Source organism: Strigops habroptila, chromosome 5 (assembly GCF_004027225.2).
Source record: "Strigops habroptila isolate Jane chromosome 5, bStrHab1.2.pri, whole genome shotgun sequence".
Taxonomy (NCBI): domain Eukaryota; kingdom Metazoa; phylum Chordata; class Aves; order Psittaciformes; family Psittacidae; genus Strigops; species Strigops habroptila.
The window spans coordinates 47,968,352-47,985,417 of record NC_044281.2 but is presented as its reverse complement, the minus strand read 5'-3'; the positions used below and the strand labels follow the sequence as shown (position 1 = coordinate 47,985,417).

The following is a 17,066-nucleotide window of genomic DNA, read 5'->3' as shown; positions in this document are numbered from 1 at the left end:
GACATGGTGTTATCTGCTAAAGGTAACACCAGTACTGGATGCACAGAGAACTGCAGTACTGAACTTACAAGGTGGCAGTTCATGAACTAGATGAAATATGTTTATGCTGGCTTAACGCTGAGACTAAGGTAGTAAGTCTCAGTGGAGGTTCTGCACCTTACTCTTTGAGGTGCAGCACTGGGCTTACAGGGGTTAAATTGCAGCCAGGCAAAAACACTTGCCATGCTGGTTTACCAATTTTGGCTTACACTAGGTCATGAGGTTTTGGCACTGTGCACCCTGCAGTCTTGACCGCCTAAGCTAATATTTGTTTCTTATTAACTGTCTATATTGCAATAGCATGCTGGGAAATGTTCAGCTAGACAGTACATAATGGAGAGACTTTGCATTCAAGCTTTTGCAGTCTAGGAGTAAGATGAGACATTGGACTTTGGGACAGAGATATCAGAGATGGAGACATAAACAATATTAAGATGGTCCTTGGAAGGATTGTGTCCTAAAGAGGCTCTAGTCCTATCACACCAGTGTATAACTATGTAATGCTTTTGTAGTCATTATGGCAAAGGAAAGTTTTAGGAAAGCATTTAAGAGAGACAAATGAAAAAGCTTTGTTAATGCTGTGTACAGCTCCCTCCAGATGTGAGGGACAGCATGTAGGAGAGTGCTGGTTTGTACCTGTCACCCACTTGTTACAAAGCCAGTTGTCTTTTCAGTTGTGTAAAGAGGGGTGATAGATGGGGAGAGTGTAGTCTGTGAGGGGCCTTGAAAGTGGAGACGAGTAGTTTGAATCAATACTTTCACGAAGATTAATGGCCATCTGCTGACTCTAATGAATGGGAGAAGCTATTTTTAACCAGTTCTGGCATACTCACTCCATAGGAAATGGAATATATTGGATCCTGAACAAAAAACCTCGCTTGGTTCTAGGGTTAACCCCATGTGGAATGTACCTCTTTTTAAAAAAATATAAATATTAATCACTTTCTTAAAACTCTTATTGATGCAGAAATTAGCCACAGTTGCAAGGAAAGAGATTAAGATGCTTGGCAATGGTCAAAGTGAAAGTTGACTAGATCAAAGCAAATCTTAGCATCCCAAGTTGGTTTTATTTGGCTGATAAACAGTGTCATTTTCCTAGAGGCTGGTGAGTGTTTTTTGCCCTGAAGCATTATCTTTTGGAGTTTTACAATGGTACTTGATCAAGCAATGGACATCAGTAGGTAAACACCTGAATTTTACTGTCCAAAGTAAGGCTGATGAATGACGGGATACACAGAATGAAAGAAAAGAGATGATGAAGCAGGAAGGACATCAGCAAAAAGAGCATGAGAGGATAAAAGAAGTCAATTTTTAAAAATGAATAATAGAGGATCATTACTGCCTTTAGAAAATTTGATCCAGAGACTAGAAATCAACAGGAATGACAGTGAAGGACTGAATGACCTCTCTGACAAATTTCGAAAATAAGATCTGATTATAACTGTAAGTTCCTTCCACTGTGCCATAATTAAATGGATTTTCCTCCTAACTAAATTTTGGTAACTAGTTAGGAGATCAGACTGACTATTTGCAAAAGGGAAATATGTTATTTCTTGATGAGATGATATAGGTGATATACCCATCCTACAAATAAGCTTCAGCCTTCCCCGTAAGGGGGAGCATAGTGTTGGCGTGTATCTATGATAATGCAATTTTTACCATCTTAAATAATACTACCAATGAAGAGCAGTGATACATTTTGGTTGGTTGCTCATTATGATATATACTGCTCAAGGTCCCTCATCCACTCTGCAGAGGCCACCGAACTTTGTAAGATCTTGGCATCATTCAAATGTGGTAACTGGAGTGTCCTCTCAGCTTTAATAATTTCAAATTTTTACTTACAGTGACACTGTGCAATTTAGTTAGGATTAGAATACGATAGATTTTTTCTGGAATACCTGAAAATTTCTATCTGCAGTCTTCCAGATATCTAAATAAGCTAAACCAAAGAATTATACCAAAAGACTGCAGACTCAGTTGTCTGTAGTTAGTAGCTTTCTCAAATCCTGTATTACTTCAATTTATTTTCCTTGCAGTCAATCGATATCTTCAAATGCATAACCCATTATCAATGCAGAACTGTGATTGCACAAATCTGGTTTTCTCTGTGATGCCACTGTATGATTACATACTGGACTGGATGAAAATAACAAATAAATGACAAGGCAAAATGCTCAAGGTTATATGACAGTACAAGAATACATTTTCACTACCTATCAGTATTTCTGCCTATACGAATGGGGAAATGTGCAGCAGTGGAACAATTTGGTTTATTTTTCACAGGCGTAGATAAGAGACTGAGAACGTGCTTCTTTGCTCCAGCTCTGTAGGGCAGTAACTCTATTTGTATCGATGGAGTTACACCGCTGTAAGCACAGAATAGTGTGGGAATGGATCAGACCCCAAGAAGATAGATTTCTCTGTTGTCCCTCTATCTGGGGAAGATTAGAACAAGGGTGACAGAGGGCAAATTTCCACTACAGATGTTTAACATCCCTCATCCAGCTCAACACCAGGACGCTTTCCATCTGTGTGTTGCAGGAGTTCCCCGCCATGAGAACACCACAGCCTTCATTTTGCCTGATGTTTCAGGTGTTTTGTGCCTCTTGTACTAAGCCCATAAATAAGAATCATGATCCAGAGACTAGTTATGATGCTTGCCAATGCCACCATGGTGTTCTTAAGGCACAGCAAATTCTGATTTCTTTTCTCACTTGAATTGCATTTTATAGTGAACTACTAGATGTCTGTAGTTGAAGAGGATCATGTTCATTCTGGAGATGATAAAATGACTGTATAAGCTAGTGAAAACAGCAGTTCACAAACAGAGAAGGCACTCAACAGTCTCTTAAAGCCAGGGTGAGATATCACCACTGAAACCCAGACAAGGAATCTAATATATTTTCTGTTTTCTGAGTTTCTGGTTTGTTTGGGTTTTTTTGTTTGTTTGTTCATTTGTTTTTTGGTTTTGTGTGTGGTTTTTGTGTTTCTTTGTGGTTTTTGTGTGTGTGGTTTGGTGTGGTTTTTTTTTTTTTCTGCATTTACAAGCTTTCAGAAAAAGGACACATCCAGGCTTGAATTAAGAGAAGTCACATCCCCTCCTGACCCCAACCATTTCTGTTCCCAGAGAAGCAGCACACATTTCATACTCTGTCTGGGACAGGGTGGACCAGGTTGGTTACCATATTCGTTCACCCAAGTCTTTGATGGTCTTAGACTTAACGCACCTCCACACTTTTCTTCCCAAGCCTTGGAGGCAGCCCCATCCTGACCTACAACTAGTAGCTGATATGTCAGACACTTGCTTAAGCTTCCTGTATATGTGAGCATTTATTACCTTTTCATTGCCATGCTTATCTTTGCAGCTATTAGAGTTCTAAATTTGCATTTTATTCTTTAAATGCAAGTGTAACTTTTTTAGGTAATGACATGAGGGAGACACTATAAGCATCACCATGTACTCTCAAGTGCTGCTCTCTCTAATGTAAGAAAATGCCCCAAATCAGTCTACTCTTCAGGTGGACACTGACTCCTCCTTATCAAGGACATCTGGCTGTGGCCTCTTCTGCCTGTCAGTTCACCTTTAATTCTGATAAGGTTACAACTATTTCAGAATTCTGTGAATAGTTCAAGAATTCATTATTAACACAATTCAATAAATTTACAATTTGTGTAGTTTTAGACCTATTAACATTTAGTGGTACATACTGTCTAGCACATTTCTCATTCAGAAGAATGTCAACAGAGAAATGCTCTTTTTACATACTACACTATGTGGGTCATAATTTAAAATTTGAAACATCTACCAGCACATAAATCTCATTTAAAATGTCAAGAGAGAATAGAAAAATTACACTGGTCTAAGAAGTCTTGTTACCAGAGTATCAAGGATCATCCCATTTCTCTCTGCTTTTCCACATTAATGGGTTTTTTTTCTGTATTTACTTGGTGAGAAAGGGGAGATGGAGCAGCTGCCAGTAGGAAGCTCTAGGGAAATTCTGGTTTTCTATCAATTCTTACTCTGCCATTTTATTTTATCAAATTCTGACATAACTTTCTTCTCTAGTCAGAGTGTGTTTAATTCCTAAATGATCTGTTCAGCCATCCAGGCATACCCTAATGTCTTCCCTCTTCCAGATATTCAGAAATAGAGCTTTGATTATCCTTTCCTCCAGCATCCAGAAGTTCCCCACATTCAGATGCTGGTTAGACTTCCTAGTCACTGATGTCCCTTCTCTTACAGTCACAAGCAGTAATGCCCAGAAGAAAGTCCTCAGCTCCTTTAAGTACTTCTACTTCCCAAGTAAGTTTTACAAAGGGTGCACATCCAGGATTATTTTTGTTGAAACAAAACGTTTTAAAAACTCATTGAGATCGGGATGTTACTATAAATTCAGATGGGAGCATAAGTTCAAAGCTCATGATCCTTTACTAATTTCTTTATGTTGAAAATTGAAAAGTCAAACATATTGTAAAAGACTTTAGGAACATACAACACACTGGAAGTAGGCACAGGCAAAAGTTAATCCCCACTTTGAAAAATGTGGAAACAGAAGATAGGAGTAATAACTTTTATATGGGAGGTGCCCGGATCTGGAATTCGCAAATCCAGGAAGGATGTGGAGCTGTGTGAGAGGCACTAACTGCACACAGGCAGACAGAACGAGCCAGCGAGGCTATTTAGCTTGTGCTGGGCTAACAGAGCGAGATGATAGCTTGTGGGCCTGGCGTGCCTTACATCCAGACAGGTCAGCACATGAGCAAAGCAGTCACACCACCTTGTATCCATCTGTACAGGCGCATTCAGTCTTAGTAAAATCTGTGCTCCTAAACCACCACGTCTGTGATGGATAAATTTACTCCTTGCTTTAACAGCAAAATTAAAAGGTGAACATCTAGTTCAGTGTCCTTGAGCTATGTTTCAGCTAATAAAAAATGAGATTGTGTTGCTGATATTGCTACTTGGTGAGCGGTTTTCTTCCCCTTCGCCTACTAAAATCATGAGCAATAAGGAATATTCTATGGAGTCTGAATCACACAGCCACTTCTGATTATAACCATTCCTTTGCTGCAGACTCTTTTATTTGTCAAATGTGGCTGCAGGTGCACATAGACAATTCTGTAACACAATTCATGATTTTCAACTCAAATTTGTTTGTGTGTATGAAATTCAAAATCATTCTGCTCTAGCACAGTGCTTTTAGTGGAGGAGAAAACCTGAGATCTTCAGCCAGCTCACCCACTAAACTTTGTTTACAAATCTCCCTGTATTCAGAATAAATCATTTCCACAAATGAAATAGGGCCTAGACTCTGCCAGGAAGGAGGCCCTTTTCCAGTTCTGGGATGTTGAAATCGTATATGAATATACAAGAAAATATTACCTCAAAAAGAGACTCTGTGTTTGCTTACGTTGAATTAGTCTTTTGTATTTTTCTGCATCACTGTTCATTTTCCTCTAGGTTTTCAAAACAATATATTTGACATCTCAATTCATTAACTGATGCATTTAAAGAAAATGGGGGTTCTTAGATGTTCAGTCAGGAAGCAACCAGTTCATGAACATAGACATGATATTATCAACTACATGTCAGAGACCATTTTCAGTCTTATCTAAGCTATGTCAAGGAATAATAATAAGATAATCTCTTTCATACTCAACAAATACCAAAACAATGTCTTAGAAAGATTTTGGTTAGGTATAGCCATTTCCGCATATGAAATATTTTTCTATTCATAATACTTTTTCAATAGAAAGCTTTATAATGCAGAGTTTAAAAGAAGAAAGCCAAAGCGTTGGGGCTTTAATACTGCCTTAGTTTATATTCATTTAAGCCTGATTTCTCCATAAACTTTAAATGATCGTCTCCTCTCTATGTGTCCTGAGTAGGTAAGGATAGTATCGGGATATAAACTGGATTTCTAGAATGACACTCAAGTTTGAAAGTAACGAAACAGTTTTCAGTATGAAACTTATCCTAATAAATGATGCTTTCACGTAATATATGTGTATCTGCATTCCAAGGAGGTATCCATCAAATTTTGATTAGTAAGATTCTTGGGGTAAGACATCATACACAGGCAAAGTGCAAGAACGGTGCAAGAAGGGGATGAACACAGTGATAGCTGTACAGAAGAATGAGCTTTTAAGGAAAAGAATGTGTTTTGTGCACTTTGTTTGCAGACTCTGTTTGTAGTTTCTTGTTTGTTTGTTTGGGGTCTTTTTACTTTTACTTTTCTGATGTTTTCTGTAAGTTTTCAATAGAAATTTTCACATCAGACTCACCAGAGACAGTTTTTTTTGAAAATGGTGTAAGAATTACTGATTGCAAAGATATAGGCATGCTTTCTAAACACGTATTTTTTCCTCTCCGTCAATAATTTTCTTTATTGGTAGCTTTTTTTGATTGTATATGGAGATTTATAAACCAGCTATGTTTTTTACAAACAAACAATGTTTTCTCAAACACCTCTCCTACCTTCCAGTTTATTTCAAGATTTAAATGAAATCTTTGGAAAAACTCTACGTTTGATGTGCTCTCACCCCTTGCACAGGAGCCTTGCTCCCCTTGCTCCTTTGTTACTAGATGTTTTTCCATATTCTTTATGTTCCTTAGACCTAACCCATTCTGCTGCAGTTTTTAGAAGTGCTCTTCTTGTCCTTTTCTCTGATTATCCAGCTAACAAAACAGGAAGCTATGGAGAAGTATGGTTATGTTTCAAAACACCATGGATCACCCATTTAATCCCCTTGTAACTTTTATTTTCCTTTCTTTCACTATCCTTTGTCCATCTTTCAGGTCTGACCTTTTACCTCTCCTCTTTGTGTTCTACCTTCTCCAATTATTTGAGTCTTCAACTCTTATTATTTCAGCAATAACAAAGACAGTATTAAGATAGAGTTCATAAAACTAAGTTATATTTTGTATTCAGGAATTGGCAGTATATTTTACTTCTCAGCACTGCAAGAAATGAAAACAGCAGAAACTGTGTTCTTATCTGATGGTGCCTCATGGGTCTTCAGAATCTCTCATGGCTTAAACAGGTTAATAGATATATACAAAATAAGCTAAATCAAGATGCATCGTCTCTGAAACATCTATGTAGAATCCTTTAGAACTGTAATAATAGATTATAAAGAAAGTTCATAACATTTCTTCAAAAGAAAATCCATAATATTTCTTCAAAGAAAAAGTAGCTTAAATTTGAATATTTTACTGAAATTGTCCTTTTATTCGATTCAAGAAGTAAATGGTATAAAACTATAATTATGTTGTTTTGAGCTGTAAACACATTAAAATGAGTTACTTTACATATGAAAGCCAAGACACAATCTGAACTATGCCTTGCTGGAGAGCAGTAATGAATCTATTTTAATACCATATAAGCATATGCAAATACCTTCAGCGAAATCATATTTTTATGGAATTCTCTGCAATTTTAACTGATTAGGTTGAAAACTATCTATAGATGCTTTCTAATATAGGAAAAAAAAACCCCCAAGAAATTTCAGTAAGTTTTCGGATGGCATGTTACAAGTGTTTTTAGTCAGTTTTGTTGATTTGTATCTTTTTTAACCAACGGGTTTTTCACTATTGCCAGCAGGTTTGCAATGATAACTGGTGTGTCCATTTAGCTGCGCATAAAGACTATTAACAATGTGCATTGAATTCAGGTTGTGGTTTAGAAGGGGGCTCGGCACCCCTAAATCCAAGCTAAGCAGCATTAGTGCAGAATTCAAGGCTTATATTCCATCTGAACAGCATATGCTCTTAATGCAACATTGCAACAGTTCCTGAAGTATGGTTATTGAGCTATAGCTCGCTACTAACGTAGATGTCATCAGCTCTTGACAAAACTTACTTCTGCCCTTCGAATTCTATGGTGGCATGTTGGGGACAGTCATATCATGAGACTTGCCTTTATAATGTTTGTGGTTTTCTCTTTGCAGGAGTGTTAGGATGAGCAAGTAGAGATATTTGGTAGTGGCACTTCAGCGAGCAATGGTGGTGTGTTTGATCTCCTCCTCTTTTAGGCTCTAAGGCTGTCTTATGGAAATTATTGTTTTTAATGGAGCAAGAATTTTGAAGCAAGCCAAAGTCACTTAGGGATTCAACATTGTGATGTAATAGCTATGAAGAAAGTAACAGGTCCCGTCCCCCCCCCCCCTTTTTTTTTTTTCATTCAAACAAATATAAAGGGGAAGTTATGAGCTGACCAGAGGCATCTGGGGGAGAAGGAAGGAAGAAGGCTTAAGGAGTACCTATCCAGTATTACATTCACTTAAGATAAATTTAAAATTTCATAAAACAATAGCTTGATTCATATCTGAGATTTGAAAGACGATATTCTGTAAGTAGTGTAAGCAATGTGCATTAGCATGGAGAAACTCTTAGAGAACTGTTACTTTTCAGTAATATAAAAGATTTATCAGCTCTTCCACCACTTAGAGACCAGATTGCTCTGGTGGCACTCTCCAGTATATGGTTCTAGCCCTGTGTCCTATAGAAATCAGAACAAGTCTTTTATATTTTTATCATAATATATGAGATAAATTACCTTTGAGAAATCAAAAGTTGGACCAGAGGATCTTTTGAGGTCCCACCCAACCTGGCCTATTCTATGATTCTATAAAATTCTTAATCTAATAAATTAGCAGCATGAGAGAATTTCCTCCTGCATACCAGAGGATCAGTTGTCTTGTGTTAGCTACAGGTTGTTGCTGTGTCCCTTCAGAAATGAACTAGCTCTATACATCTGATGTGTAATTCGGGGGGCAAAATTCACATGGTTTGGCAGTGAACATCACCTGATTCTGCAAACAAATCCAGTGAAGTGGGTGCCACTACATCTATAGGTACCTGGTCATCAATAACAGCAAGAAGTTAAGGAACTAGTTCAAAATTTGTCCTCAGCAATGACGAGTCTGTGTATTTCATCCCTATTTTTACCCCCCTGTACCGTACTGTGCTTTGCATTGCTCATGAATCCTTTTTCTTCAATTCATGCTTTACTTTTGCAGTTAGTGGCAGAACTCTGGTGTTGCTTTAATGATGTCAGGATATTGGTCCAGTCTGAGTAACTTACAGTTTTAAAGGGCTTGTAAGTGCCTTTAACAAAACAGCAATCTTACCAAATTTGTGAAAATAGGGTTGGCTATCTTTAAAAGCTGTGTGCTATTATAGCTACATGATTAAATGATGTGGGAAATTTTGAGAGAATCTTGCTCTCTATTCTGTCAGTGTAAAAAACTACAGGATCTGTATCCTCCATAGATTATTTGTTGAAGACTGAGCTGTTATTATCACTTAAAAGTCATGATGGCACAGTGATTGCTTAAGCAAAAGGTGGCACATTCTTGGTAGGAGAGAAATGTAATCTGTTCTTGATGTTCCGATTGAATGTAAATATTATTCATGGCATATAGCTGAGTCCTGTTCCCTAGCGGTTTTATGGCTTGGGCTTCATTGGTCTTCTATTGCCGAGCTACATAATTTCCTAAATATATCATCTGTATTGGAAGCACTTAACAAATTCTGGATTGACAGAGTATATGGATCAGTGAAGCTGGAAACCATTTATCTTTAAAATTATCTAAACATATTCTTCCCACCGTACCTACTTTAGTTGTTATGTTTGGGTCATAGAATATACCATACAGGCTTCTGTTGATATTTTTCTGAAAATATTTAATATTTGTTTAGGTATCCCTGAGGAGAAGAAGCCACCGGAAAGACTCTCAGATTCCCTTTCTATCTTGACAAGTACAGGAGTGGATATTCAGGCAATTACAAACTCAGAGGGCAGGAAAGGGTCACAGCTTATGTTCAAAATGCCAGGCTGATCCCAGCCTCATGCAAAGATTACTAGTGTACCATTTGCAAAATTGTCTTTCATGAGACCAAATTTATATGGAATGTCTTTGTGTGGCATTTCTAACCCCACTTCAGATGCCATTTCATCACATACCCCTTGAAGGAGACATCCTCAAATCATAACTGGTCAGTCTGGAAAAAATGTGCATTTTGTCCTGAAATACACAACCTAGAAACACTGAAACAGTTTACGAAAGGAATTGCCAACTTCTAGCATAAATTCCAAAGATGAATTGTGGGCAGAGTTTTGATGGCTTGAGTCAGAGCTAGGAGCTGGAAGATACAGCATTGGGATGCAATGCTTCCCAATTTTGGAGCCCATAAGAATAGCTGGGAGGTATTACAACACAGAGGCAAATCAGAGTATTATTTACTATTTGTTTGGTATTTCTGTTATGCCTTCTTTGCAAGGATCTCAGACAACATCATAGCTAATGACTGCAGCATCAAAATATTCCTGCCTTCAAGTAGGCCTTGAAAGTCACTGCATAAACCATGTCAAGGCTGGTTAGTTACTCATTGCAAAATACCCTCTGAATGCTGAAAAGTGTATGCATTTTATCTACACCTATTAGTATATACAGATTTTGTATTTAAAAGTTCTGTGTGTGATGTGCCTATCTTAACAGATTTTAAGATGTGTCTTCCAGGAACAGTGCTTGGCTTGCTCCATTAGGGTAATGCAATTTATTTAATGGAATTGCTTACGATTTACATTGGTGTGAGACTGGAATCTGGGCCTTGATCTTTTTGATGCAAATTCACCCATTCTGTTAGATAAGAGATGAAAGGAGACCATTATGTTCTTTAGTCATTTCCTGAAGCAAAATCGTTTGATTGGTCCTAGGCATTAAGAGGTCCCTACTCCTGCAGTTAGCCCCAGAGATGAAACCTTGGGTTGGTGACCAAAGCTCTTACTGGTTTTCTTTTTCATGGGCAGTGATCAATGATGAGTGCTAATAATGACAGCAGTGATTTCAAAGTTAAAAGTTAAGAATGTAAACTAAAGAACTTTAGACTATTATGTTTCTCTGGTGTTAGACTGAGCATTGTGTGTTTAAACACACACATTCTTTTAATTCTAATATTTTAATTTTATTCTCCTTTTAAATCCACACCTTGTTGTTGATCTGACAGTGGTGCAAATGAGAAGGTCACAGAGATCTCTCTGATGTAAAATCAAAGTGAATTCAAAAGCATGATGCAGATACTGGAGTAGTGTAAAACATAAAGTACATAAACATAACAAATAGCTGGCATATACAAAAATATATCAAGTGCCAGATGTCTACAACACTGCAAATTAGCTGCTATGGCAGGAGAGCTAGCAGTGGTTTTCAGAATGGAAAAGCAGAACTCGATTACAGAGATCATAAAATAATCTCTCCCTTGATCTTCAGCTCCCTAAACCAGGAAAGGCAGAAAGAGCTGGCTCTGAACAAACAATCATTTATCGGTGATGGATGTGGCACTGCTTTGTCCAGCAAAATTGCTGATTTACTAATAGAAAAAAAATAAATCTTTTGTGATGACACCAACCTTTCTAATCTGCTAAAGGAAGTGCAAACAGATGGGTATCTCTGTGACTGTGAGTGATGAAACCAGTCTAGAGAAATACCAGTAGTATCTGACGAGAACTAATATTGCAACATGCAGTAACATCACCAGCATCTCCCATTAGGATATATTAATTTTCTTTGTGCCAAGAATATGACCAATGATACTGCATGGTTTGATTTAATAGATCTGCCTTTTCTAACGAAAAGGTAACAGATATTTTATACAAATGTGAAATGTGCCCAGGGAAGCTTGGACAGCTTTAAATTCCGTAGACTTTCCTCTTTATCGGAATTCCAACAAAATTAGGGGATTTCATGGATTTTTGAAGGGAGAGAAGTAGGTTTTTTGTTTCTGATACAAGAATGTGTTTTTAAAAATAATAATTTCCATTTATATATCAAACTGCATACCGGCTTTGATACTGATAATGTTTTTCCTTAAGACTAACCTGATGTACTTCAAGAACAATTGCAACTAAGTCTGGTTAATTTAAACAGTACAGACTACTAATAAAAGCCAGGTAAAGCACATAAGTGAGAATAGAATGAGGCCCTGCTTTCTTGGCAGTGCAGGTAAATACAGCTCAGAAACTTATTTGTGGAGTTACATAGTTTGCAGTAAGTCAACTACATCAAAAAATTAATACCTATCACGTATCAGTGCTGAGGAAATGGTACTTTGCTGATTATAAATCAAAATTTTAGGACTTTTGAGTGCAGCTCATCAAACATATGACATAGTAAACAATTATTTTCTGGCATATGTTTTCTGCTCAGAATTTTATTGTTTCTTTATGAAAAAATACTTATCCTTTAATCCTTAAATCACAACAATTGAGTATAACTTCATGTCAAAAGCAGCGAATAAAAGTACAAAATAGGGATTATCCAGAGTATTTTCAGATTAAAATTACTAGAGTTGGAAAGAAGTGGCACATAATCTCAGTATTTTCACAAGCACCATAGTAAGCTGAAAAGGATTTGTTCTGTTTCATTTGAAGACTGATAGCATAAGTTACAAGCGAGAGAAGCTGTTATTCTAGCAGGGAGGCTTTAACAATAATAATAATCCATAACTGTATATAAATTTAATTGAAAATCCATTCTTTTTTGGTCTGATATCTTTTAATTATTGATGCTACACAGTACTACTGCTTCAACTAGCAAAGCACATGAAAAAAAGCTAAACTGATCATTTTGGTCATAAATCAGGACACTCATACAGCTGCAGCAATTGCTTCATCTCTAAATATTAAAACAAATGACTACTCTCATTTCACCTTGAGGCACAAGATTCTCATCGTTTATGTTGTGTTATAATTCACATGAGTGAATATAAGGTTCTGATGGAACAACAACAAAAAATCCTCTTAATTCCCTCCCCAAAATGCTCAAACTGGTTGGATGGCGACATTTGCAGCATGAAGTCCTGGACTCAGTTTGCATATCTGAGAGGAAAAACAGCCCCCCAGCCTCTGATACACAGCTTGCTTTTGAAAGAAACATGTATTACTTTCAGATCCTGATACTTGGGATATTTCTTAAATCTCGCCCAGAGCTGTGTATGACAGCATGAATCACAGTAAATGGCAACTACTGTCTATGCTTCCCTTTTTAGAACATAAACAAATTTATTGGTTAATGTTTACATAAGCATGATGTGTGTGTGATTTACTGTACCAATACCTACAGTTGTAGACGATCTGTTCTACTCAACAGCATTTAAATGCCCTTTAGGGTGTTCAATGCATATTCCATTATCCCATTAATGACAAGGTGTAGCTTTTGTCAAGAATAGAAATGTTAGTTAATTTATATGCACAATGATTTTTTTTTTTCTTCTCAACTGCTTTTACAGCTCCATCAAGTTACAGAAGAGTTGATAGTTGACTTAGTGACTCTGACAGACTTTGTGATACTTCTTACTCATTGCTAGAGAAAGAAAAATGTTGGGTTTATTTTTGTGACCTTTAGATTCAGAGAACTGGCTAAAATCAATTTATAGTTCAAAGAGATTGGATGATACCTACACTAAGCAGTAAAATTACTTCTGCTTTGATAGCATGCATTAAAATAAAACATTTTAGGGAACAGTCATTTATTTGGACACAGAATTGGAAATGAAGGTGGCTTTGTCAAGTGTAGCAGGTTGGAGAACAATTTGAGAGGTTTCAAGCCACTCTGTCTTAAATATTTAAGAAAAAGATTTAGAAGGAAATCAGGGAATCTGACCTAGTAACTACTGTTTTTAAGGAATAAACATGAGTTCTCTATGCAAATCACTCTATGCGGTAAAAAGGGGATAACCATCCAAACTGTCCCTAGGGAACCATACACTGAATTATGAGAATTTCATTGAGAGAGACCAGGATCAGGTGACTGATCAGTGATTGCTATGACATTGCCACTTTCTGCCTGAGGTCAGCACCCAGCTTTCCTTTATCACAGCAGAAGACCTCTTCTAATGATCAGTCCTCAGAGATTAATGGGACTAGCTGAGTTTCAGAGCTCCCTAAGGAAGATTGTTGCTCAGGCTATGAACAATACTGTTGAAATGCTTTAACTATCTATCTGTTGCCTTTAGTTGTTAGTATAGTTGTTCTTGCATGACACTTTGTTTATCATCATCTTCACAGGTCACTTTGGGGAAAAGATGCCTTACAGCAAAAGAATTAGGAAAGAAGGAGAACAGAGTGATACTCATGTTTTGAAATCCTATGCTGATGCTGTGGCAGAAATATGGATGTGGTGATTCATACCATCTACTCCCTAGTGGCAAATGATGTGGTTAATCTATTGAATTTCGACTCTCAGAGCCAGGAATGACTGAAATAAGACCTGCCAGCTGCTTGTCAGGTAAGAGTGAAAGAAGAAAGCCTTCAGTGTCTGGTTATAAAATATACTATGTTGTAATGCCATGCTAGTTCATATTTTCTTATATCCTTTGTATGCAAAACCTTTTTAATATTCTAAACATGAGAAAGTACCTGGTCTGTAGACTTTGGTACAGGTTCGATCGTTTCCAGAAAACCCGGCTGGACATCGGCCGCAGACATAGCCAATGTACGGGGGTTTCCGATCAAAGCTTAATACTCCAGGAAAACATGGCCTGTTGGCACAGGTAGTAGTATGTGACAGTGGTGCTGCATGTCCTAAAAGAGAAGGAAGTTCAAGCATGTTTATTTTTAATTTCTTATTTTATATAAAATTAAACAGTGACTGCCTGAGTCCAGCTAAAGCTTTATAACTGCTTTTATTCTCTTAAAGTCTAATTAATGCAAAATGTTGCCAAACCTTGAGGCAAACATGAGAATGTCCTGTAGGCACAGTGTAACAGAACAGCTGTTTCTCATTAAAGCAAGATTTATTAGTTCTCTAATTACATGTTTTCAAGTTAATTACTCAAAGTTGTTTGGCATTTATCATGGATAATATAGAAACTGTAATTTTCAGCATAAGTGAAAGATTAACAGAGTGTATTATTCAACATCCTTTTGGTCTTTTAAAATTTGAAGGTAATCATCAAAACTTACAGCACATATACCTGCCTTTAAAAACACACTGTCAAATACGTATGTTTCTAATCTAGAAATCATCCTTAATGTGTCAAACCTTGTATGACAGGAGACTATGTTAATTATCTTAGAACTACATGTAGAAGTTAACACTCAGATGGTATATAATATTTTATCACTTATGATGTCACTGAATAGCAAGTGTACATGAACTGCCTGTGAAGTATTTAATAGTGTCAAGACAGAGAACAGATGATGAATAAAATCTTAATGATGGTTGTAGATCTTTTTTTTTTGCCTCCAGTGAGGTCTCCATTATGATTCTCAAGAATTTTCGGCATTATTCTTGCACCTTATCTACAATATTATGGTGGATACCTGTAAGAGGCAGGTTCTGGCTAGGTGTTGGCTGGCCTGGTACAGATATGAAAAAGGGACATGAGAAAAATATAATCTTTGCTTTTACGTATGCCCCTTCACAACAGATAATGCACAGTCTCAATTTTTCTGCTCCCTGCTTTCACTAGAAAATCAACTAAATGTACAACACTCATTAAAACAGGGCCAATGTAAACATTGTGCAGGTGCACACCCATGTTAGAGAGTGCTGTAGTGCTCTACCTCTGGAAAACTGCCACAGTCAAGTTCGCACTTCAAGAGTCCATCTTCACTTACACTCTGAACTCAGTCTTAATCCAGTGGATTGGATCCATCAAATACTTAAATAAAATGTCAGCATCACTTGGTTATGGCAAGCGGGCATAAGCTGTCATTCTTCTCATCTTGTTTTCCATTGATCACTAAGATTTAGAGTGATTTTCTTCTACTTCAGAAGCAATGCAATTTCTTAATTAAGCCTGACCACTCTATTACTGCTGTAATGTCTCCCTTCCATGTAGAGTTCTTTAGGAGCAATCAATGTCTGATGTATTAAGGGGGTTTTTATTTTTAACTCTATCTTTCTATGATACACTATAACCAGCTAGTTTATGTTTACTGTTAAGATGGTAAAATGTATGATTTCTGAATATGTAAACTGCAGCAAATTAAAAAACATTTCATATCCTTGTATACATACCAGATCTATCGCTTATGTTAAGAGTCTTAATTACAGGAGAATCCTTTGCTTCTAAGAGTTGCAGTGGCTGCTTAATCTCAGTCTTGTTCAAGTCACCTTTGCCATTGCCTTTTTCAATGCTTAAAGCTTTTGTAATGTCAGCAGCAAGCACAGCTGTGAAAAGAAGGCATGAAGACAAGGAAACAAGATGTTAGAGCTTAGCTGTGATTGATGATAAAAAGCAACAGTAACAGCAAATCAGATAACCTGACATAAGTTTGTTCTGGAAGCCAACCATCAAGCAAATAAAGGCAAATCAGGTGAGTCAGCTGCTGACATACAGCAAAGCTTCAACACAAATACAGAAAAAATTACTATGCCCAAACTCACTGAACTTTGCTTTTTTGGGAGACATGCTTAATATGCAGGCTGATCTTTTCGTGAGCTAGGGGCACTAAGGAGGCATCAGGTCCCCGTGTATTAGAGAGTATCATTACTTGGATGAAGATGCCACACACGCACTGGGACCTGTGCTCTGATTCCTACCTCTCCTTGAAAGCTTCTGTCTGAAACAATGTTGTGCGTGTTTGTTGTCTTCAGTTAATTCAGCTGCAAACTTTGTACATACCAAAATACCTGTACAAAGTATACATGGATGTGAAGAGGAAAACTGATCAGTGGAGACTCTAAAAGACAGTGGTTTCTGCATAATTTTAAGATAATTTCTTGAATGAATTAGGGAATGTAAAGTCTACATGGATAATGTTGCAAATTAAACAACTATTTGGTCTCTTGGATATTCTGTACTCTTAATAAAGCCTGAGACTCCTTACATATATTAAACAACGCAATGAGATGGCCCACTTTAAGAGCTATAAAGTTACTTCGGTTTTCTCCTCCTTCCTTCCAGAAGCCTTTATATTTGCATAAGCAAGTATGAGTAGTTATGTTAATTCTGTATATCAGAAGCACAAAGAATGACTTCTATCCTATTTGGGTGGACAAGGAAACCCCCAGGT

General features: G+C 37.1%; 1 pseudogene; it reads right to left on the bottom strand.

Annotated features, from left to right (window-relative positions):
• The window catches only part of LOC115608270, a 194,036-nt pseudogene that overhangs the window by 47,481 nt on the left and 129,489 nt on the right, over positions 1-17,066 (bottom strand).